Raw genomic sequence first — 22,821 nt, forward strand, 5'->3', positions numbered from 1 at the left:
TTTTTATCATGACTCCGCTTTAATACATGGTGAATAAAAAAGATTTGTTTTCTTCAAAGATGATGATTTGTTCAAGTATAATATTAGTTTCTCAATGCTATTTCTGTTGCTCTTCCATGGTTTTGTGCAACCTGTTTCTAAAGCTTTTTTACATTACATTACAGTTACCTTTAAAAAACTCAAAATCCTCAAAAACGCTAAATCCTCTACTAAAACCTGTGAAAGGCCTACTAAATAAGCGATCAGAAAGTTTGAGATGCTAATCTGCTCTGAGCCAAACTGCCAGTGCCTGTCATCTTGTTCAAGTAAGCATTGCAGCTCAAATTATGAATCAATATTGCCATTGTGCGTGTATCACTGGCTTTTCACTGCTAGCTAATGCGATGCGGTGGTAGTAGCCCATAACGGTGCAGTGCTGAAAGTAATGGAGAAAGCCAGGTAGCCTAATGTCAGTGTGATAATTAGAGCAGAGAGGCTTAAACCAGCAGCCCACAGGGAGACAGCCCCTGGTGTGGAGAGATGGCACACAGCTGGATCACACTTAATTAACTAATTGAATATCATTTTGCCAGTTAGCTGGAAATTAGCTGGAAATTAAAACATGGACAAACACAGCACCGAACGGACATTCAAAAAATTAATTTGAGAGACTGCCTTTTTCTTGCATCTGCTAATGGTCTTATTATGATGGCCGATTTTATTCAATTGTGCATAATTAACATCTTTTTTTTCATTATTTGGTGTTCGGCGAAGTTGTTTTTTTTCAGTGAAGCCATGCTGTAGATTTGATCTGTTTTAGAGGCATTACTCTTTTTAGTGAATGGGAACTTACTGTAATGCGCTGGCGTTTAGGATTATTATAATAATCATAGTGTAATATTTTCTCCTGCCCCCTTGTATCTATGCCTGCCTTAATCACCCACACTTTCAGGTAATGTTTGAATTCTCACAGCCACACCAATGACCCTTTGGTGTGTGTGTCTGTGCGTGTGTGTGTGTGCGTGTGTGTGTGTGTGTGTGTGTGTGTGTGTGTGTGTGTGTGTGTGTGTGTGTGTGTATGTGAGTGTGTGTGTACTGAATGTGTGAGTATGTCTTTCAGTGGTCCTGTGTGTCCCAGCCAGAGTGAGTTTCTTGCTGCGAGGAGGGAGGAATATGGCTTAACAAGGTACCAAAATATCTCTGGATGTATTAAGAAGGAGGTCAAGCTCATCTTGAGTGACAGTGGGGTCCAGATTCAGTTCCACTGATTTGGGAGTATTTATCTGTATTTCCATGACCTATTCCACACACGCTACCCTCATTTCAGAATTCCATAAGTATGTACGAGGGTTCGACCGATACGGGTTTTTGAAGGCCGATACTGATACTGATAGTTTTGTGTTGAAGCTGCAGATAGTTTGTGCTGATATTCAGTGTCTTTACATGTTTCCATTTTCATGCTAAAAAATATTTAAAAGTGTTCCCTCTTTCTCCAGGTATTTTATTCTTGGCAGTGTGGAAATCCTCAGAAACAGCATTTAGTCCATGTGACACTAAAACTCTCCATTGAAACCCAGACTAATGAAAATCTTTCAGGGTTAGCACCTCTTTAAAGCAGGGTGACACAATCCTAACACTAACCTATTCAGATAGGGGAAACTGGGATACATTAGGCCATTAACTGAAGGATTTATATACAAAAAAAACATGATTGAGTGATTAAATTAATAACTAAAATGTGCAAAAAAAAAAAAAATAATTCATTGCAGGTTTTACAGACTGTTTTTATGTAGCTGTGGTCAGAGAGGAACCTCCATCATATCAGAGGTGGATGACATGACTGGCCAATGATATTTAATAAAAGGCCAATATTGGCCCAATATATCAGTCTGACCCTAGTATGTAGTCTATATGTGCTGTCTTACTAAATTACTGTGCACATATTGAAACTTATGATCTACAATCTGCTCTCATCGTACATTGTGGGAGAACACGGTCGCTCACCACTGTACATCACAGCAGATTCAGTCATCTTTACAGGGAGTGGTGTGCGAGGCATCAGAGACCGCAGGAAGCCACTCACTACTATATCCTGTTTGTTGTGTCACCGCTGCCCTAGTTGCTCTCCATGCAGTAATAAACAAATAAAGTGGGGGAAAGTAATCCCTCAGGAGCCATTCTGGGCATTTCACGCCACCCGCGACCAAGCTCCCCAGCTGCCTCTGTGTGTGCATGTGTGTGTGTGTGTGTGTGTGTGTGTTTGTGATACCAGGACCCTAATGAGAGTAGATGAGTAGAGGACGTGTGTGTGACGAGTGGCTGTGCAGGGATACGTCCACATTATGAATGATAAATAATCAATGTTTCGCTTAAAATGGAGACAGAAGTAATGGTGTGATGCGAGCGCTGGTGTAGTTTCACAGAGACAGAGATCGTTCAGCCCATTGATGCTTTTTTTTATCTGCTACACAAGACTGTGTTCATATTTACTTCAGTCACTGCAGGCAAATAGACCAAGGATGAGCTTCGAATGCATTTACCAGTACTATTGAAAATAATTTTTTTTCCTGGAGTAAAAGAGATTTAGTGGCAACAATGCTTAACTGCTGTTTGAATACCTTGTTTGCTCCAGTGTTTCATGTATTGATTCACAGTTAGGCAGCATGTGCACTACACAGTCGCTCCAAATGTATCTTTTCAGTGGCAAGGTAGCAAAACTGTGTTAACCATATGTTTCCTTTGAAATACAGAGTGTATTTGTTCTCCCTCAAAGTTTTCCCTATTAAACAACAAATCGTATCATTTCAATAAATGATCACAAAGTGCAAATTCATCTCAGCCACTCAAAGAGCGAGCGGGCTGAATAACAAAACAGTTGCTGTGGCAGTGTTTTTGAGGATGGCCATGTTTTTCAGCTTTTCTAGCTGTAAAGCAGACCACAGAGACTTTTTTTCCCCTCAGATCTTCTCCTTCACACACACACACAATAGGTGTTTAGTATGTGTGGGTCGGCACAACAAAGGGGCTTATGGCTTGTTGTTTCCTAATTAAGAATGTAAAAGGGGATTAGGCTTCAAACGGCACAGTTTTTGTAGCTTGCTTCCTTCCCCAGCAGCCGAGGTGCAGGTTACCACTAATGGCGACATTAGCCTATTATCATTATCTTGTTTTATTTCTCTGAGCTCAGCCGTGGCTCTTCCCGTACTCTTCACTCTCTCCATCTCTCTCATTTCCCCCCCTCTTTTTTCTTTCCCCCCCTCCTTTCCCTAGTGGCCAAAGCAGCACAAAACGTACCACTGGAGCCCCCTCGCCCCCCCATCCTCCCTCTCCTACCCCCCCAAACCCCCTCTCTCTGTTTCTCTGAAATAAGCAGTATTCTCTGGCCCTGTTTGATCCTTTGACTATGCAGGGGCTTCATGTCTGGCCAGTGTTTTTGGATCAGCAGGTAGTCGCAGGCAAGCTGTTAGAGGGGTCATCATTCTTCTCTCTCTCTGCTCCTCTCCGCTCCTCACACACAGATGGGGACCTGCTGAACTCTGCCAAAGGTCAGCGCTAAATTACATATTTTATGAATTCTTGCTTTAGTTTAGGCTTTTGGGAGGGGACACAGAATAATGAAACGTTGAGGAAAAAAAAACAAAACTCATCTGACTGTTTCATTTATCACGTTGACGACGGCGTTTCATTTTTTTTTCAGCTCAGATATCCATTTAGGATTTTCAGAGGCGTTTTTGTAATTTTTCAGCCGCTTACCTTCCTCCTTCATGCTCGTAAGAAATTGAATTATCTCCCTCTTTTCTTTCCGTGCATTCGGCCTTCCCTCCACCCTGTGCGAGTTGAAAGGGCCGTCTGAAATGTGTGATGTTTGGAGAGGAGACATTTTGGCTGGCATCCAGCTCATTGTACACCAGTCTGGACTGGGCTGCTATGGCGGCTTTACTCACTGTACAGCAGACAGATGACAACTGCCGGCACACCATTCAGTACCTCAGAAACCACATCACTCCACCATGGCCGATGCATTAGGAACGGAAATCTGTGTTTTTTGTTTGTTTCATTGCCATCCTCCTTTGTTGCAAAAGGCTCGAGTGAGGATGGATTTGCCCATGCTTGTTTCAGCGCATGCTGAAGTATAGGGGCGGAAATTTCTGCAATTTGCTGCGCTTTGTTTAGTGAATACTTTGGACAATCTGGTTCTAAAATGATGGTTTTGAGTGGGGGTCAAGTAGTGTGTGTGTTTGTGCATGCGTGTTTGCATGTGTTTATGTGTTTATGTGCGTAACTGCAAAACCATGTGCGCTTGCATGTGCAAGTGTGGCCGGACATGTATGTGTGTTTGCGTGTGTGTGTATGCATTGTTGGGTGTGCCTATGAGTTGAGTTGGTAGAGGTAATGGTTTGGTGTGTTTGGGTAATCAGTTGCCAGCAGACTGCAGCATCTGCCATCAGGCGTCTTCTCACCGGGGATCCAGAATGGTGCTGGAGACGCAAGGATATCTGCTTTCACACTGCTGAACATGACATTTGAACGTACACGCACGCACACACACACACACTTTGCACACACACACTCGCACGCACACACACACACACACACACACACACACACACACACACACACACACACACACACGCACACACACACTTCACAGAGGCTGTGTGTGAGAGCCAGAATGCAGAGCCTGAGGGCTGTTGTGTCTCTGATGTTTGTATTGTTTACTCTGTTGTCCCAGTGCATGTAGGAGATTGTTGTGCACTTAGGCCTCACTCTAGCCTTGTATTATTTACTGTGACTGGTCTGGACAGCAGGTTACTGGCTAGGAGAGCTGAAAGGCCGAGGAGAGAGAGGGGGAAAAAAGAGAGCGAGATCGAAGGAGACAGAAAGAGATCTTTGACTATAGTTTTCCCCCTATATTTTCTCCACATACTGCCTCTCCCTCCTTTTCAACGTTTCTTTGATCCCCTTCTCCTCAAACCTCTGCCCCCATGGGTCACCAGCTGTCAGACAGCCAGAGGAGGGTGCCGCCTCTCTTCTTATCCTCTCCTCTCTCAGTTTTCGCCGTTTGGGGGTGCGCGCCATTTTGCACCCGGGGAGTCATGTGGGAACCTCAGGTAAGTGAACCGGAGCCGAGTCTGTACCACACAGATGTTGATCTCCCCTCTGCCCCCCCCCCCCCCCCCCCCCCCCCCCCCCGTCCATCACCCTCTCACCCCCTCCCCGGTCCCTTCCTTTCCTTTTTTTTTGCCCTAAGTCTCTGAAATCTCCTCGAGGACAGCAGAGTGGGAGTTGAACCCTCTTGATTGAGTTTCTGTTTTTAATGGAGGAGGAGAGGGAAGGGGCGGCAGATAGGGGAGAGGGATGTGTCTCGCGGCTGGGAGTAAGGGCCTCAGTTTGGGCACGCAGGCAGGTGAGCTGGTCCTTACCTCGCTCTGCCCTCCCTCCCCCTCTACCAATCCGGTTATCTGTGTCTATTAGAGAAGGGTGGCTGAGGGCCTGGATAAATCCCCACTCTTCCAGACGTGTTCTGGGGCCCTATCAGCTGGGGACAGGACCTTGAGCCCTGATGGGAAAACTGGTCCAGGGAAATTGAATTAGCTATTGTGTCTGGCACTTCATTGATTGCTATTAGAGTTGGCCTGGAGCCGGGGCGAAGGAGGGAAGAGGAGAGTTGAGCCTGTCTGAGCGGGCTGCTTTGGTCGATCTAGAAGGAGAGCTGCCGTCATATCAGATTCAAACACTTGCCATGTAACCAGACAATTAAGAGTAAATCAACATGCTCCATCGTGGACTGCAGAAATGTCTCCTATAGAAGAAAAGGGCAGAGGTTGAAGACATATCGGCACAGTAGAAGGAGATTATCATAAAGATGTTCGCAGCGCTGAGAGTAATGGTGTGAGTCAGTGATGTTAGGAGTGGATAACAATGTGAGTCAAGTGTCTATAAATGTGACAGGTCTTTTGGCCAGAGATGATGGATGGAGGCTGTGATGCCGACACTTCCTGTTTCTCTGGGTGCGGGGCAGGGGATGAAAGGCCGTGGTGTGTTTTCAAACCGAGGAAGAACAATAGGTCAGAGGAAGAAAGAGTTCCCCTGACCTGACCCCCCTTCTGCTGGGGTTGGGGCCTGATAGCTCTGACACCACTGATCTCTCCGGCTGACTCACACAAAGACTTTTTCCAGGGATGGGAGATACCTGTGGGTGTTGTGTGCTGCTGGTGCATAGGCACCTGCCTTATACAGGAATATTATAGTTATTCAGTGTTTCAGTTTATCGTGCATTTGAGATTTGAGATCTGAGAGATACCAAGACTTATATATGTAAGATATTTACATGTAAGATATAAGAAAAGATATTTACTTAGCATCCAAAAATTGTGTCTCTAAAACCTAAACCTACTGCCTTAATAATAAGAATAAGAATAATAAGAATAAGAATAAGAATAAGAATAAGAATAAGAATAAGAATAATGGAAGGTTATTGCAATTGCCACCATTTTTCATATTGCACTTTACAAATGTTATTTTCACATATCTATATATTTTCCACATTTGTTGACCCAACATATTTGGCCCAGCAATTATTAATATCTAAGTAATAAATGATTAATTTGAAGAAAGGTTTGAAAAATCTAACATTTAATCTTTCAGTATCAAGACTGCATCACAAATACAGCTGTGTATCATCAGCATTGCAATCTGTCATGAATACAAATTATAAGACAAAGTGGAAGCATATGCATAAAGAGCAAAATATGAGTATATCAGCGAGACAGAATGATAATAACTCTTTGAAACTTGATATAAACCAAAGCCTGGACATTCAAGAGTAAACGAAGCAAAATGTCTGTATTCCCCCCAGAAGAGAGCTGCAGCATGTTGAACAGTGTGTCACTAAGCTCCATACAGATCCACCACGGTGTTTGTGACCGTCACCTGTGTGAGTGTGTGTTTGACTTCCCTACTACTAAATACCACAGGTCACTTCCTTCAGGGAGCCGACAGAGATGATTGATGATGGTTTCATTGTTTGGCGCTCTGCCCTCCCTGATAGCGTGTTAGTTTAACTTCTCCTATTTATACTGTATGCTTTCATTAGAGGGCTACAGGTTACAGCACTGCTCTTAGTCTGATATTGTTTTGTCATTTATCCTGGGCAAGGACACTTATCTGTGGAATTAAAGTTCCAAAACAGGTTGTGAAAATTATAAATACTCATGACTGATGTACGGAAAGGGGCCAAAAAACAGGCTATATAAGATTGATACAGAGAAAATGAGCATAGTCCCTGCAAAAAGATGCTGTGCAAATCTGGGAAGCATTCCACATTTAGTACTCTATGATACATGAAAATTCAAGGCACACAGGAGTATTTGTTACATCTATTGTCTGGATGCTGTGGCTTTGACCCTTGTACTCATTAGCATTGGTTGTTTGCACTGGTGCCGATTTAGGAACTGAAGCTTATTCTATTGTTGCACCGCCTCTCTGGATGATAGTGTCAGCTAAATGTCTAAAATGTAAATGTAAAAAGCCAGATATCTCAGCTTTCATCACAAAACCATGGAAAGAAAAGATAAAAGCAAACAAATATGTTTGTTAACTGTCAGTTAATGAAGCTGAGTTGAAGTTGAAATGGGAGCGGACAACACAGCCCATCAGTTCTCCGGTGCAGCGCTGGGTAACCTCATTTCACCCTGCAGGTTCAGCAGCGGTGTTAGACCCTCCATAGGTGTGGGCCCAGAAACATCCCACGTGGTAGCTCACACTGCGATTGCCTCCAGCTCTTCGTATGAGGTGCTTTGTGTGTGTGCGCGCACGTACGGCCGTGCGTGTGTGTGTACGTTGGCAGTCTCACTCTTTTATTCAGCGCTAGCTCTTTCATCCTCAGTAAGAGGGCCGCAGGGTCTTGCCCTCTGAGCCCCAGAGATGAAGTCTAGTGTTTGTGTGCATTAGATTTCCATCCCACAGAGCAGGCCCTCCCCTACTACTCACATTAAAGGAGAGGTGTGGACAACAGCTCTCTGGTTTACGTTTTTATAGTTGTCAACTTCCGCAGGCAGTTATGATTTAACAGAAATAGCTGTTAAGCTGATAGACCTGAATATGATTGCTCATGTCGGCTTTTCTTTAGAGGTTTTTCTTGAGGTTGCTCAAAAGAAAATAACATTTTAAGATCTAGCAGTGACAGATATTGAATGTGAAAAAGCATAGATGTGAATGCACATACACAAACACAAATATGTACATCCATGCTCACATCCAGGCATATCCACACTCGCCAACACAGGCATGCATGTGTGCACACAGACACACACACACACACATGCGCGCACATATGCATGCTCGCGCGTACACACACACCCTGTGAGAGTGGTGGGTCAGGCGGTACCAGAGGCCGGAGCTGACCTCTAGTGAGTGTGTAGATTTATTCTAATCAGTACTCTGCTTCTGACAGGTTAACTGCTGCCCTCTGACCCGGGGAGCTCTCTGGGTGTCACTGTCCTTGTGTTCCCTGTCCGCTTTTATCGGCAGCAAAAAGAAAATGTAAATTAAATGCAGCATAAAAATAGATGATGGGAGCTTGTACCTCTCATCTTTTTTTTTTTCACACCCTATCTCATCTCTCTCTCCTTCCTCCTCTCCTCTTATTGCAGCTGCTCAAAATGTAACGGAGGGATAGTCGCTCTCTATTTTTTTTTTTTTTTGCCCCTCGCTCTTTGCTTTCCCCTCTTTCTCTGCTTCAACACTTATGCAGTTGGCATACCAAGAACAGTGGCAGGGTGAGGAGGGCAGGTAGAATGGTAGTTAGGCAACCGGAAGCTTGACAGGTGTGAATTGCCAGTAGAGTTATGATACTGGTGAAGGGATCGCTGGATACGGATTATGATGGAAAAACCCTTCATCCTTACCCCTCCTCTCTCTCTCTCTCTTTCTCTCTCTCCCTCTCTCTCTCTCTCTCTGTCCCAGCTAGCCTTAGCAGCTGTAGAAATCCAGTCTAGTGTTAGATCTGGTGTCGTGCCTTTCAGAGCAGCAGAGAGGCCGGTTGAATTAGACGGCATTGTTATGCCTCCATCAGAGCTGTTTTCCAGCAATGCCTCTAAAAGCCCTCACACACTTCATCAGTATTATTGTAATTCTTTGGCTCTAGGTTATTTGGCAGCTGCTGTGCCCCACTGGCAAATCCCATTCATGATGCCGTCCCTTTCACCACAGCCAGGGATCCATTGATTTTCCTTTTCTCTCCTCTAGCCTCGCCCAATTCATTTTGGATTGCTCGATATGAAACATTTTAATTTCTGTTCGCACCTCCACTCACTCGACAATCAGAGGTCTCCCTTTCTTCCCGTTTTTTTTGCAGCGTCCCTTTCTCCAACTCTTTAACCAGTCAAGAAGACGGGGAAGATCGATCCACATCTTTTGTTTCTATTATTAAAATAAGTTTGATAGCGGTGAAAGCTAATTTAATGTGAATTGAAGTGCAAGAAACAGATGTAAGACGAAACAGAAATTCTCTGTATGTGTTCTTTCGGCCTCTTTTAATTCTGTTCTATCTAGTATGCAGATTTTGCTGCTGCAGCCTTTTTAGCATTGCAAGTGTGTGGATGCGTGTACATGTGCAATCAGTAGTGCTCCCCCTATGATTGGGCAGGGATGTGCCATTATAGAAGCTATGTGCAGTCTGATGGAACCTATTGATGTCTGAGTACACAGACCCTCCTTAATTAGTCCATCACACCCACTGCTTTGGTCTCTATAGGATCCCCATAAGTGGTGCTTCTTTGCATATGCCATGCATTTTCATAGAGCTTTTTTTTTTCTCTTTTCAAAATTATGGCAAGAAAAAAATATACATTATATACATGGCAGGAGACCAGACTGTCTGCCTCTGTTAGAGCGTCTGTCTGACTGACTTTCTCTCTCTCGCTCTCCCTCTCCCTGTGTATGCCTGGAGGTCAATGTGTGTGTTTCCACATGTGTGTGTGTGTGAGCCTGACAAAATTTGTGCCACTTGGCGTTTTGCACACTAATCCGGGAGCCTTGCACTCGGCATGGCAGATATTTTGGACTGTGTCATTGATTTGGAATCGAGCTCTGCGCTCCTTGTCCTTCACTTAGTGTTGAAATCGATGATCCCTGCCTCTGACCATGCATTAAAATCTGCCCCCCCCCACCCCTCCTACCCCTCCACCCTTCCTCTCCGGGACATTGACTCCTGCTTTTATCCTGCTCTGTTCTCTGTTTCTCCTTCACCGTCATCGGGACTTGGAACTGTGCCATTCATGAATATTCAATGCATGTGATAGCTGTTATAATATTGGACATTACCTGCTGTAACACTGAGACTTTCCCTGCGCATACAGGTAAAGAAGTAGATTGGAAGAAGGGACTGAAACCACTCCCTCTTCTTTGTTTCGCTATTGATCGACTTTCTGACTAGGAGACAACAGCAGTCTCAGACAGCACCCTACTGCTCCAAAAAAAAAGTGTGTGTATGTGTGTGTTTGTGTGTGCGCGTGCATGCCTGTGTAGTTGCGTGTGGTGTGCATATGGGTTTGCATTATACTATATGCAAGTCTGAGTGGCCTGTCACCGTACCTGTCCCCTGCAGGTTGACCCCTGACCCCTGAATTCCTAGGCAGGGTTTGGGCTTTTCCCCAGTCACCACCCGGAGAGAGACTGGCCCCAGACCTCCATCTATTTTCCCCCAGCATCCATCACTCCGGAGCCTACTGGAATGGCGAATGGCTTGAGCTGGTTGAAGGATAGACCTTAGATGTTTCACTTTGGTAGAATTTTTCATTTTTAGTGCTCTATGGGAGCTCATGAATGGTCAACACCCAAAATTGGCCACTCTGCAGACCTATAGTAAACACTAAGTTTTTACTTTTATTTAAAAAATCTTGTCTAAAAGTCGTACACATCTACAAACACAGAAAAGTACATCCGGGATCCAGATAATATTATTTAATTCTGTGTCCCAGGTTATATTTTTCAAGAAGAGCAACTGGAAATAGAAAGTTTCATAATATAAAGTACACAGCATTAAAAAAAAGAGGGAGATTAGATATAAATGATGATGGAGATTTTAGTCCATGCTGAACTGAGTAATACACAAAAGTGATCTGTGCTCAAAACGTGCTCAATATAAAATAAATCAAGGACAGACATTTTGCCGTATGCCATCATCAGTGTCACAAATGTAAAATGAAACCTGAGGTCGGAGTTAGGAGGTTAGATGCTGAATGTTCCTAAACTTCTATGGAGGTCTGAAAAGTGAAGAGTGAAAATGTTGAAAAGTGAAAATGTTCTTATTGCTTTAAGATGTTGTGGGTCTGAAAGGACTACCTACTGTAGGTGGAAGTGGAATTTTTGAATTTCTAGCTTTCCCTCTGGTAGAATATGCTGGATGATACTTTTTACTATTTTGGCTGCATCTTTTCACAAGCTACAAGTGTCTTCGGCCTGAAGCACGTTAGGTTTGTTTGGCCTTAGGTGGGCCAGTAATGTTCCATCCCACGGTGTGCTTTGTGGTGATCTATCTATTGCTATTGGACATACTTAAAAAGAAAACTGTGTTGATATGTTTTATCATCATCAATCATCATGAACAGAGCAAGGTTACTGCTTTCTTCTACCAGACAACAATCTCTTTGTCCATAATGAAAGGCTGGCATTATTTCCAACGTACACACAACCTAACATACAGAGAGGAAGGGACAATGGCTAGATAGAGGAGAGGGACAGAGAGATGGGGCAGTTAGAAGGGCAGGTGGATAGAGATGGAGCTGGAACAAACAAATGAAGAGGGCATCTCATGCGCGGCTCCCCCGCCGGGCCCGGCTGAATAGGTCCAGACGCTGAGTTCTGGTGTCAAAAGAGAGGCCTCTCAGTCACATTGTACACCTCTCTGTCACCACACCGGCCTGACAATAGGGTCTCCCCTGTTGGCAACTAGGTAAATATTGTGGATGGTAGGGGGTTAGAGGTGTGCGCTGGACCCGTTGGACTTAAGTGAAAATCAATGCCGGTGTGCTGTTGAGGCCATGGGCGACGGACACAGTTGTGTGTGTGTGTGTGTGTGTTTATGTGTCTGTAGTGTAGCATAGTGTCACGCCTGGAGTGTTTGCAATAATGGCAGGCCACCATAATCACAGGACACTTAGAAAGGTCAGCTAAGGGCATGTTTGGCTCTAAGTGAGCACTGTCCCTCACATATAAAGAAAACATACACATACGTGCACACACACACACATAGACACATACACACACACTAACATGCTGATAGCATTCAAAAGAGGAAGATCAACTGTATTTATCTGTATTTTTTTTTTCACCTTGAGATGACTTTTGATGTACCATAGACATTCGAAAAAGGGGAAAAAACAGACAACAACAAACATTTTCAGTAATCATGTTATTTATTCTATTTTCTTTCCTTTTTTTTACACTTACACTCAGATTATACAGTATTTGTGCGATGCCAAATATTATAAATGTTTAAAGTCCATCCTCTACCTTTTGTTTTGATTTCTCTAAGCGCGAAACACTAAATTTGATTAATCAAAATCCAGAAAACCCATTTTCTGAGGCGTACCTCTTTGCTCCCTTCGTCGACCAAGCAGAACAGCTATCGCTCACTCACTCTGTAATGAGACCCTGAGCAGGGCAGACAGGCCTATGGGCACACACACACACACACACTTCCACACGCTCACACATCTCACAGGATTGTATTAGAGGGGTTAATAAACACGGCTCAAATGTTGGGTTAGGGCTGGAACACGGGCCGAGAATCAAGCTGTTTTGGGTTTCACCGCGATCCTAAATCTAATTCTGTGTTCTAGAAGTGGAGTGGAGTTAACTGCTATTGCCGTAATGCTATGGCCATGTCATCTAAGAGCAGGAGAAATCCAAGCGTATGATTAGGCCTCGGTAGGTTTGGGTGAGGCCGAGGGGAGACTGTGGGTGGGACGGGTAGGTGGGTTGCAGGGGGACCTTCTAATAGGCATTCAGTTGGTGAGCGCATCCCCCCTCCACACATACACACACGCAATTTTTTCCTCTTTCTCCCTCGTTCTCTCTCACTCATTTGGTGATCTCATGGAGTGAGGCTTTGCCATGGAGGACAATAGCAGTGGAAATGGATTATGATTATAAAGGACAGGTAGTGGGTTGGCGCGGTACCTACGGTGTGCAGCATTAATATGGTGAAGCGCGCCCCAGGAGGCACCCCATCCTTTCTGCCTAAACTGGGGGCTTGGCGATGTTGTTCATGCCAACTGTTGGTATAAATGTATACTATGTTGTTCTTATGTGCTGCACCTTTCACCTTACATGCTACTCCTCTCAAGGTCTTCAGTCAGCCTCTGCTATGCAACTGAGAACCCTTGAAATCTCCTCTGGCTTTGTTTTTCTTATGAGGGAACTCAAGCGTGAAGGTTTGATATGGTCAAATAATAAGCATTCATTTGATGGAATCACAAATGCCGTATTCTTTTTTTTTTTGTCTCCCCCGTCAATAATTAGTTGCACATTTTAGACATTTGATAGCAGGTTGGTCATTAATAATTCATGCTTGCTAAATTCATAAAACATCATCTTGTCCCCAGCAAGTAACATTTGATATTACATCTAAGGCCCAGAGCAGAGAAGTTTGCCAGAATCCCATCAAATGAGATTTCTAAAAATACTGACTAGCATGTTCTCCCTCAAAGGCTCTCAGTGGCCCTTTAAGAACGACTGGAGGAGGAGAGAAGTCCCCCGCTATCTATTTTCTTTGGCGCCACAGCTCTTTTTTGAACGTCTTCCATTTGATTCCCTGCCTCTCTCTTTTTTCCCTCCCCTCTCCCTCTCTTCCAACCCCTTCTCATGATGTCGATTTAATTCAATCTAAAGGATTTAAAGCAACCAGTATCTTTTAATGTCTGTTGGAAAGGCACTTGTAACACATCAAATTTACTCTCACCTTTCCGGGGGGATTTTGAGGGGGAAATAAAGATCAATTATTTGCCGAATCTGAAGTTCCATTAAAATCACTTTTCTCTCTCTGTGTCCTTGCGTCGTTTTAAGTGGGCCATCTGTCTAAACATCTCTCAGGGTTCTTTTCCCTTTTTTTCTGATCATTTCCTCGCCTTATTCATGAACCCTAGGAGTCCAGCTTTGTAGTAGCGTTGGAGCTGGAGCAGCCTACCCCCACTGAATACAGCTCTGGGCCTCTGCCTGCACAAGACTCCCCCTCTAGCCCTTTACCTCTCCCCTCCTCCCCCCTAACTCTCCCAAATAGCCTCCCCTCCCCTTTCCCTCCCTCCGTCTCTTCCCCACAAGGACCCACCGAATCTCTGAACTTGATACACAGAAATGGTCCGGCTTATTGAGATCGGTTCTCCTCGCCCTCTCTCTCTCTCTCTCTCCCCTCTCTAACCCACGTTTGAGACCCCCCCACCCCACCCCACCCCACCCCACCCCACCTCGTCCCCTGCTTTCCCTCCTTCCCTGCCTCTCCTCCTTATTGCGGATTTGTATGCAGGCTGTGACCTGGGTGGCTACAAAGCACCGCACATTATTCTTGATCATTCCTCTGCCCCCCGCGACGCCAGTTATGAAGAAAGATCCCTTAATGATGCTCTGACCATTAACAGTGTTTTATGTCCAAATGTCTCCCTCGTTCTCTCAACCAATTGGTCAAATATAGATACGAGAAACGGGGGGATCTACAGTGACGAGATTTGGTAAAATATCCCTAAGCCTGTGTGATTATAAACATTAGGGCAATAATTGCCAAGTAAAGGGCACAGTCTGGTGACAGTGTGTTCCAGATGCTTCAAGCGATATTCTTACTGAAGGAGAACTGGAGTGTATCACATTACCATATAGTACGAGGGCTGATTTTCTAACAGCCTCAAGGTTGTGCGTTATTGGTAATGGTTGGATATTTTTTATTCCAGTGAAATTCAAAAAGAAATATTTGGATTGCTACAACATATACTTTATGAACATGCTATAATTTTTTATGCGTTTCCAGATTACAGATTATCTCACATGCATAAATTCTGTAGTATACAAAAATGTTCATTCCAAACGAGACATCTAGGCCTATAATTTGAAAAAAAAAAAAATGAAATCTGCATGACAGTAGAACTCACTATGGAATATTATCAAAGTTATTAACTGTCTTATGGCCTTTGCTTACAAAAGAATAACATGCTAAATGTATATGTCATCCATATTTTTAATATTTTGACTGAAACCCATCATATGAATGTAGATTGTGTATGTGTGTGTGTGTGTGTGTGTGTGTGTGTGTGTGTGTGTGTGTGTGTGCGTGTGTGTGTCGTGTTTGTGAGTACGAGATTAGTCTTGATCAGTGTCTGTTGTCACAGTGCCAGCATTGTGTCTGCAGCCGGTCCACCCAGGCCCCCTCATCTCCCATCCTATCCCAGGCTCATCCCTCTGTCTATGGGAAGACAAGTCACAGCACCAGCCTGGCTCGGAGCCAGTGTGGAAGCTCTGGTTAAGCCCCTCTGCCAAACCTGGATTACACTGAGACGTTAATCATTGGAGAGCATATTAAAAACACTATCATATACTTTCGCTGTCCAAACTGGATTGACATTTCAATGACAGCAAATCTGCCACATGTTAGCAGTTTTGGATCTCTGCCTCTTGCTCTGCTGCACGTCGCACAAATACAGTACTAGCCTACATATCCAAAGCTAAAGCTACGGCTACTTGAGAATTCACAGTGTTATTTTGGGTGGAGTTGTGTAGAGAGGAATGCCCTTTAAAGTCCAGTCTCTTTTGTTGCTTCATTGTTGCAGCTTATTGTGTCATAAGTAATTCTAGCTGACTTCAAAGGAGGTTGGGGCGCAACTGTAGGGTTGTGGGAAGCACTGAATGTTGAACAACGCAAACGACCTCTCTCAGATGGGAATGGGGATGTACAGATTTTCTCTTGTGAAAAGAACTTGTTTCCCTTTTTTGTCTCCCTTCAAATTGATATGTGACCTAAATTTGGCAAATAAGAACTTATAATGCAGGAACCTGATGCCAAACCTGACCTCCCTGAAGTTTTTACATGTGTATTTGTGTGTACGCGTGGATGCATGTGTGTGTGTGTGCACCAACCAGGCAAATGAAAGTTCACATTTAATGGGTTTTGTAGAAGCGAGTGGGAGCTACCAAAATGGCAAAGGGAGCAACACGGAAATAGATCATATTTCTGGTTTAGGTGTTTTTTTCTAATAAACCAAAGCAATATATCAGAATTAAGGATAATCAGGGCTTTTCAATATTGCCTAAGTGGATTTGTGTGAGGTGTGTGTAGGAGACAAGAGGCTTTGTTATTCCACAGTGTAACCAATTCACTTAGGGAATATGTATGCATTTGGGCACCTATACTGGAGCAGACAGACATACAAATCAGAGTGTTAGCTAATATTCTGACTATGGCTGTAGACTTTTAGGGACTTTTGCAAGACCTGTCACTTAGTCATTCATTCATTCATTCTCTTTACCGGCTTAATCCTTTTTGGGTCACGGGGGGCTGGAGCCTATCCCAGCATGCACTGGGTGGAAGGCAGGGAAACACCCTGGACAGGTCGCCTACCCATCGCAGGGCTGTCACTTAGTTACTATTGGGTGTGTGTGTTTTGTAGAGAGAGAGAGAGAGAGAGAGAGAGAGAGAGAGAGAGAGAGAGAGAGTGCGTGTGTGAGAGAGAGACAGAAAGCGAGAGAGAGACAGAGGGAGTGCATGGAGAATTAAGGCATTGTTTAGCAGAGTCGCCGGTAATCAGCAGGAGTTGGACATGTAGAGATTGTTGGCGGGGCTGGAGGTTGGGGGTCCATACTATCACTGTCTACCCTACTGGAGAGATCTCCATGGGGGAAAGAGTGGCCTCTGGCCCCCCCCTACACTCCCAACACATCCATCCACAGCCCTCACACCTCATCACACACATTCCTTGCATACTCTCACTATTGGCCTGTCTATCTTCCTCCCGCTCTGCCTCCATCTCAATCAGTCTCAAGCTGATATCTTACTTCATATCAGTGGAAAGGTTTGTCTCTGCGTGCCGGTGTAAAATGAACGTGTTGGAATTCACTAACAAAGACCACGCCACTATGAGATGTATTTAGATGGTTTATTGAGGGAAAGAGGGGTCGAGAATGGAGGGATGAAACAAGGGTCGAGGGTGGAGGGATGAATCAGGGGTCGAGATGAAGGGATGAATCCAGGGGGTCGGATGAGTTGGGGGTCGATGGTTAGCTCGAGGAACCAGGGAAGTGAGACTCAGGGTGGGGAGTCTTCTTGGCTCCATCATATCCCCCTGTGGGTCCTGTACTGAGAGAGAAGAGCAAGGGAAGGGGTTGGGGGGGGGCGGAGAACTGAGACATACGAGAGAGAGAAAAGGTCATGGTTAGGCACGTTTAAATAGGGTGGAGCAGGAAATTGAATGTGTGCTTGAGGCGTGGTCTTGTTCCCGAACTTTAGTTATAATAATAATAACTTGGAAATGTGCGTGAAAGGGTGTGTTTGATCATTTTGACAAAAGTAGCCTACTGCAGGTAAGAGCAAATTATAGTAAAATACAGAGTAAATAAGTATAAAACAAGGGTCACACTGTCTGGAGTGTGATCGTGCATGCTAGCATCTCTGCATGTTTCTGCTGAATTTTTCGATACACTATATGGAAGCTTTTTCTCTCCTATCAACAGTGATAGCACCTCACAGCCGCTCTTGGTACTAGAAAATAATTTACAGCACCACACACTCACACCTGCACACTTATAGCTGTCAAAACTTCCTGCTGACGCTCACATAAGGTTGACAGAACACACACAGTGACACAGACACGCGCATACACACACACACACACACACACACACACACACTTGCACAATGTGTTGCTCTTCCAGAAAGAACATTCTATGTTTTGGTGGCATCACACTCCTATGCAAGCAGACACGCACGCACACACACACACATTTTCACACTAATGCATACTTCACACTGCACATTTGTTGTTCCGGCTGTGTTGCAAATTTAGCACAGACATCTTTAGCCTTTGCACTGATGTTCCGCTCACACACAAATTTAGCACATCATCTTATACATGAGTGAAAATAAACAAAGCTTTCAAGAGGGTGAAAACAAATAGGCCTCCTTCTCAGATGGCTGTATTTCATTATGTTTGGTGTTAAAATGTCTCGTTTTATATGACAGCTTCATAGTGTTGTCATATGGCTGACAGACTGTAAATTGTGTGTGCGTGCATGTGTGCGTGCGTGTGTGTGTGTGTGTGTGTGTGTGTGTGTGTGTGTGGATTAGGACTTTGAAAAAAGCAGAGACTCCATAGAATGATGTTATATTTTTAGTACATACAGCAGTAAGTCTAGTGTGTAATTCATCAGTTTGCAAACTACAATGTCAAGGACCTACAGGATAAAAAAAAAAATGCCTGAATCCAGTAAATGTGACGCCATTACAACCAACTACCAGCTTTCAAGGTTAGAGCATTTTTTTTTTTAAGGTAGGGAAGTTGTTCAAATCAAAAACCATGTTTCTCAGCCTTAATGAACCCATCAGTCAATAACAGTCAATGACAGCGGTTCCCTGTGTTATCAGTATTCACGCGGGAAATCGTCAGCTTTCTAATTAAGTGGATCAGAATTAATCAAACAGCCGTTCACTGTGGCTGTGTGTCAGAGGAGGAAGCAGTAGCACCCGAACAACACAACCCGCACACACACTTTCCCACACACACACACACACATACACACACACACACCAACAAGCACGCACACACACATAATTAAAGCACATATAGATATTCTACCCTGCAAGTGCATCTGTTTTATACATCTCATTATAAAATTCATTAAAACTTGGTTAATTAATAAAGGGCGTAGTTGTACATTTTCGTAGTTGTACATCCCAGTTTGGCTTGACTGCAAATATATAGAATGTGCTCATCTTAGCCTGGATAGACTTTTTCTCTGCAACCCCTGTCAGATTGACCTTCTTTATTCTCCTTTACACATGGAAGCAACATTGTTGTTTTTTGTCCACAAAACAGCGCTGATGGAAATCTAACTTTGTCTGCCTCTGAAACTGTTTGGCATTTAAACTCTGGTCTTGTTGATTTTTGGATTTCACTAACCTTTCGGAGGCGAGTCTGCGCTACTTTGGTATTTGAATATGTGTTTGGGTACCTTGTGTGCTTTGAGAGTGTGTGTGTGTGTCCGCATGCACAAATGTGGAAAAAATGGAAAAAAAAGAGAGACAGACAGACAGACTGTGTGTGTGTGTGTGAGTGAGTGTGAGTGTGTGTGTGTGTGTGTGTGTGTGTGTGTGTGTGTGTGTGTGTGTTTAAATCATTTTGTTGCACAATTGCCCTCTCCATTTTGGGCCACAGTTTCAGTGCGGTGCCCTCCCCCAGCTGACCTTTTAATGTAAACTGCTTGTTTTAAGATGCCATGTTGGATCAGAGCAGAGAGGCTGCTGGGATGCGACTCTAGTGTTGCAGCGGATGAGAGAGACAGTTCAGAGGTGGGGAGAATGACCTCTCGAACCTTTGACCTTTTAATGAAGCTTTCATTACTGACATCCACATTCACTTTGTTTTGTTTGGGACTTAACCCTTATTAAACCCCGGATTTGATGTTCTTCTTTTTTTCCCCTCCCTTTCCCTCCCTCCTTTCTTCCTCCTTGTCTGTGACTCGTTCTCCTCCTCCTTCTCCTCCTTGCCTTCTTTTCTCTTATTTTCCCTTACTTCTTCTTCCTTTTAATAACAGACATTTTAAGGGTTGATTTGTTTTGTTTGGTCCCAGGTCTGGTCTCACCCTCCAGAGGCCATGGGGTCCCAAGCTACTGAATGCTACATATCAGACTACAGAACAAGATCAGAAATTAACGGGCGCTTGGGGGGAAAATGCTCTTAAAATGTAATATAATGCCCTGAAATTAAAAGTCTGTTGTTTGTATTTTACTCTGTTCACATTGGATTCACTGGATTCCCTCCAGTGCGTTCTGGTCGCCATGCAGCCAGCAGTAGGAGAAAATGTGGATGCCACACAAACTACTGCATCATCAAAAAATAATACAACCAATATTGTAAAAAAACCCGCAACAATTGAGGAGTGGAAGATGGGACTGGTTGGGGACAGAGAGTGGGGAAAACGGCACCATCCTCTTCAGTAAGGCCTGCTGCCAGTTTCCATCAGTGGGAAAGATTAGCCAAAAAAACAGGGCAAAGGTTTTATTTCATAGTTCAGTAACATTGCTCCTGAAAAGAATTAAAATGCCCCTAATAAGTGAACGAGGGGGCAAAAAATGGCCTTTGAAAAACATTAAAAGTTAATGTCTGACTCTGCTACAAACAGCAGCTCAGCAGCTGGCTTGAAAGAGGGCACTGGATATTATGAAGGTACATCGGGGCCTCAGCCTCATGGTGTCACTTCCCCTGTGGTTAAATGGTTCATTTCATATTTTGGCAAATATAAGCTTTTTCATTAAAATAGGCAATTCATTGTCACTGTTTGCACAAGTCACTTGCAGCACGCGACCCCCAGGTTCAGCTATACCCAGTGATTTGGGAGATTATTATTATAATTGTGCGTGTGTGTGTGTGTGTGTGTGTGTGTGTGTGTGTGTGTGTGCGTGTGTGTGCGTGTGTGTGCGTGTGTGTGTGTGTGCCCTTAGGCCTCTTTTCGAGTCTGCGTACGACTGAGTTTAATCCCTCTAGTCATATTCAGATATGGACAGACCTGAGGCTGAGGGATTATCACAACAGAAATATGCTGAGGATATCTTAATCTGCTGTAATTCAGCAGTAATTGTAGAATCAAAGTTTTATTTTTTTTTCTTTATTATGCAGACGCATGCCTTTAGTGCCAGCATGGTTAAAATATGCTGAAATGGTCTAGATATAGAGCTGAGAGGCAAGCTTAATCATGTAGACATGACTTGTCTACATGAGGATTTTACATGTTGATGGATCTCTATATGCAATGAAAGAAGATTCTGGGAGGCAAGTAATACACATGGGTGTCTCTTTATAGTCAGTGTTTTACTCCAACAAGTTTTTTCAACACATGAAATGTACAATGCCAAGATGACAGAGGATCAAAATCTTACACCAAATATAAGAAATAAATGCAAGTATACATTTGTATATCATCAGTTGACAAGCACAAGTGCACCATTTATACTATTTATACTAAATAGTATATAAATATAAATAGTATTTATTTATACTACTACTATTTATACTAAATACACAGTAATGATGCTGTTATTGTGAATCTCAGATAATGGTATAGGGATAAGCATGGGTCCAGGACTACTTTATGAATGTGTCACCTCCTTTTATTTGCTATGTTTAAGAGTAAGTATGTGATTCTCTGTCTTGCATCATGTCTTGAAAAACCTCTGCAGATCACAATATTAACATCATGAAAATACAATCCTCTGCATTAATTGTCTCCTAGTGTTTTTCATTTGTCTGAGGTTTATTTACCCTTCATGGGTCTGCACTGTGATACCTGTCTGTATTTGCACTCATACAACAACAACAAAACCTCTAAGTCTGTCACCACCACAACAGGCTTTTTTGATGTCCAGCATATGAATTACAGTTTATTTCACTGGTTCTTAGCTGGTTGGTTGTGTTTTTTTTTATTATCCCTCCGGCTCCGGTAGTTAGTTGATTGAGCAGAAAACAGCGATGAATCCCTCCATTTCCCCTCTGACCCTTCCAGTTCTCTCCACTGTCCCAGAGTGCACTTTGTCTATGAGCTGTCTGCTTAGCCTGTGGCAGTCTGGCACACTGACCTCCTTAGGAAGCCACATTGTGAGACTGTGTGTGTGAGACTGTGTGTGTGCGTGCCACCACTCCTCTACCATCAACTCATGTCCTGGCTGCTATAAATAATTCATTGGCCACTTGAGGCCCCCGGAGCAGAAGAGCACTTGTGCGAGCCTTTAGTGACGGCCTTTAGTCACTCCGAACAAACATCCACTTAAACAGTCAGTCCTCACACACAAGAATACACTCCTGTCAAACCACACCGAAACAGCCACTGAGTATGTCACAGCAGATTGATGGGCCGTCCAAAAGCAACACGATCGTCTTTCATCGAGACTCAGCTTCTTTTTTGCTTTTTTTTTTTTTACCAGACAGTACAGAGAGGAGATAGCTCTTTTTCCTTTTCCTGTGCAGTCTGCTATCATCTACCTTGTATTCTGTATCTGAACGCTCCAGCCAGGGTCAGTGTTGACGTCCTGGAGGAGGAGGAGGAGGAGGAAGAGGGGTGGAGGAGTGGGGGGGGGCAAAGCACCTGGGCTTTTTCAGCTCCGATCTGCTGTCTGCCTCTGGTCCATGCATTTGATGGGGCGAGGGGGCGGGGTGGGGGGAGGCGCAGGGGGAGAGCAAATCGAGGGAGAGACAGTGCGAGCGAGAGAGAGGGAGAGAGGGAGAAAGAGAGGGAGGATGAGGCGTCGGGGAGGTCAGGGTAGCATCTTGACTCCCGAGGAGAGGAGGAGACGTGTCCGGTAGCACCTGCCTCATTACCGTCCGCCCCCCCTCCGTCTGACGTAACCCCGCTAACCCCGAAGAATATACATTAGCCGCGGGCCATGCCTATGGGCCATGCAAACACATTTGTACAAGTTTTTGTCGATTAACTAATTCAGAAGTGAGCTTCATTATTCCAGTGCCCTTAATTGAGATAACAATGCAAATTTCCTTCATTAACTGTGACATGGACAATTTCTCCCGGGCTCCGCGGGGACACCATTATATTCAGAGCCCGCGGAGCAGGTTGCGAGGTGTCATCGGATAT

The 22,821-nt window shown here is 44.1% G+C and overlaps 1 pseudogene; it reads left to right on the plus strand.

The window, feature by feature from the left end:
- Window positions 1-7,213: 7,213 nt before the first annotated feature.
- LOC139930417 (U6 spliceosomal RNA) lies at window positions 7,214-7,309 on the plus strand (annotated as a pseudogene).
- The last annotated feature ends 15,512 nt before the right edge of the window (window positions 7,310-22,821 follow it).

Source organism: Centroberyx gerrardi, chromosome 10 (assembly GCF_048128805.1).
Source record: "Centroberyx gerrardi isolate f3 chromosome 10, fCenGer3.hap1.cur.20231027, whole genome shotgun sequence".
In the NCBI taxonomy this organism is placed as follows: domain Eukaryota; kingdom Metazoa; phylum Chordata; class Actinopteri; order Beryciformes; family Berycidae; genus Centroberyx; species Centroberyx gerrardi.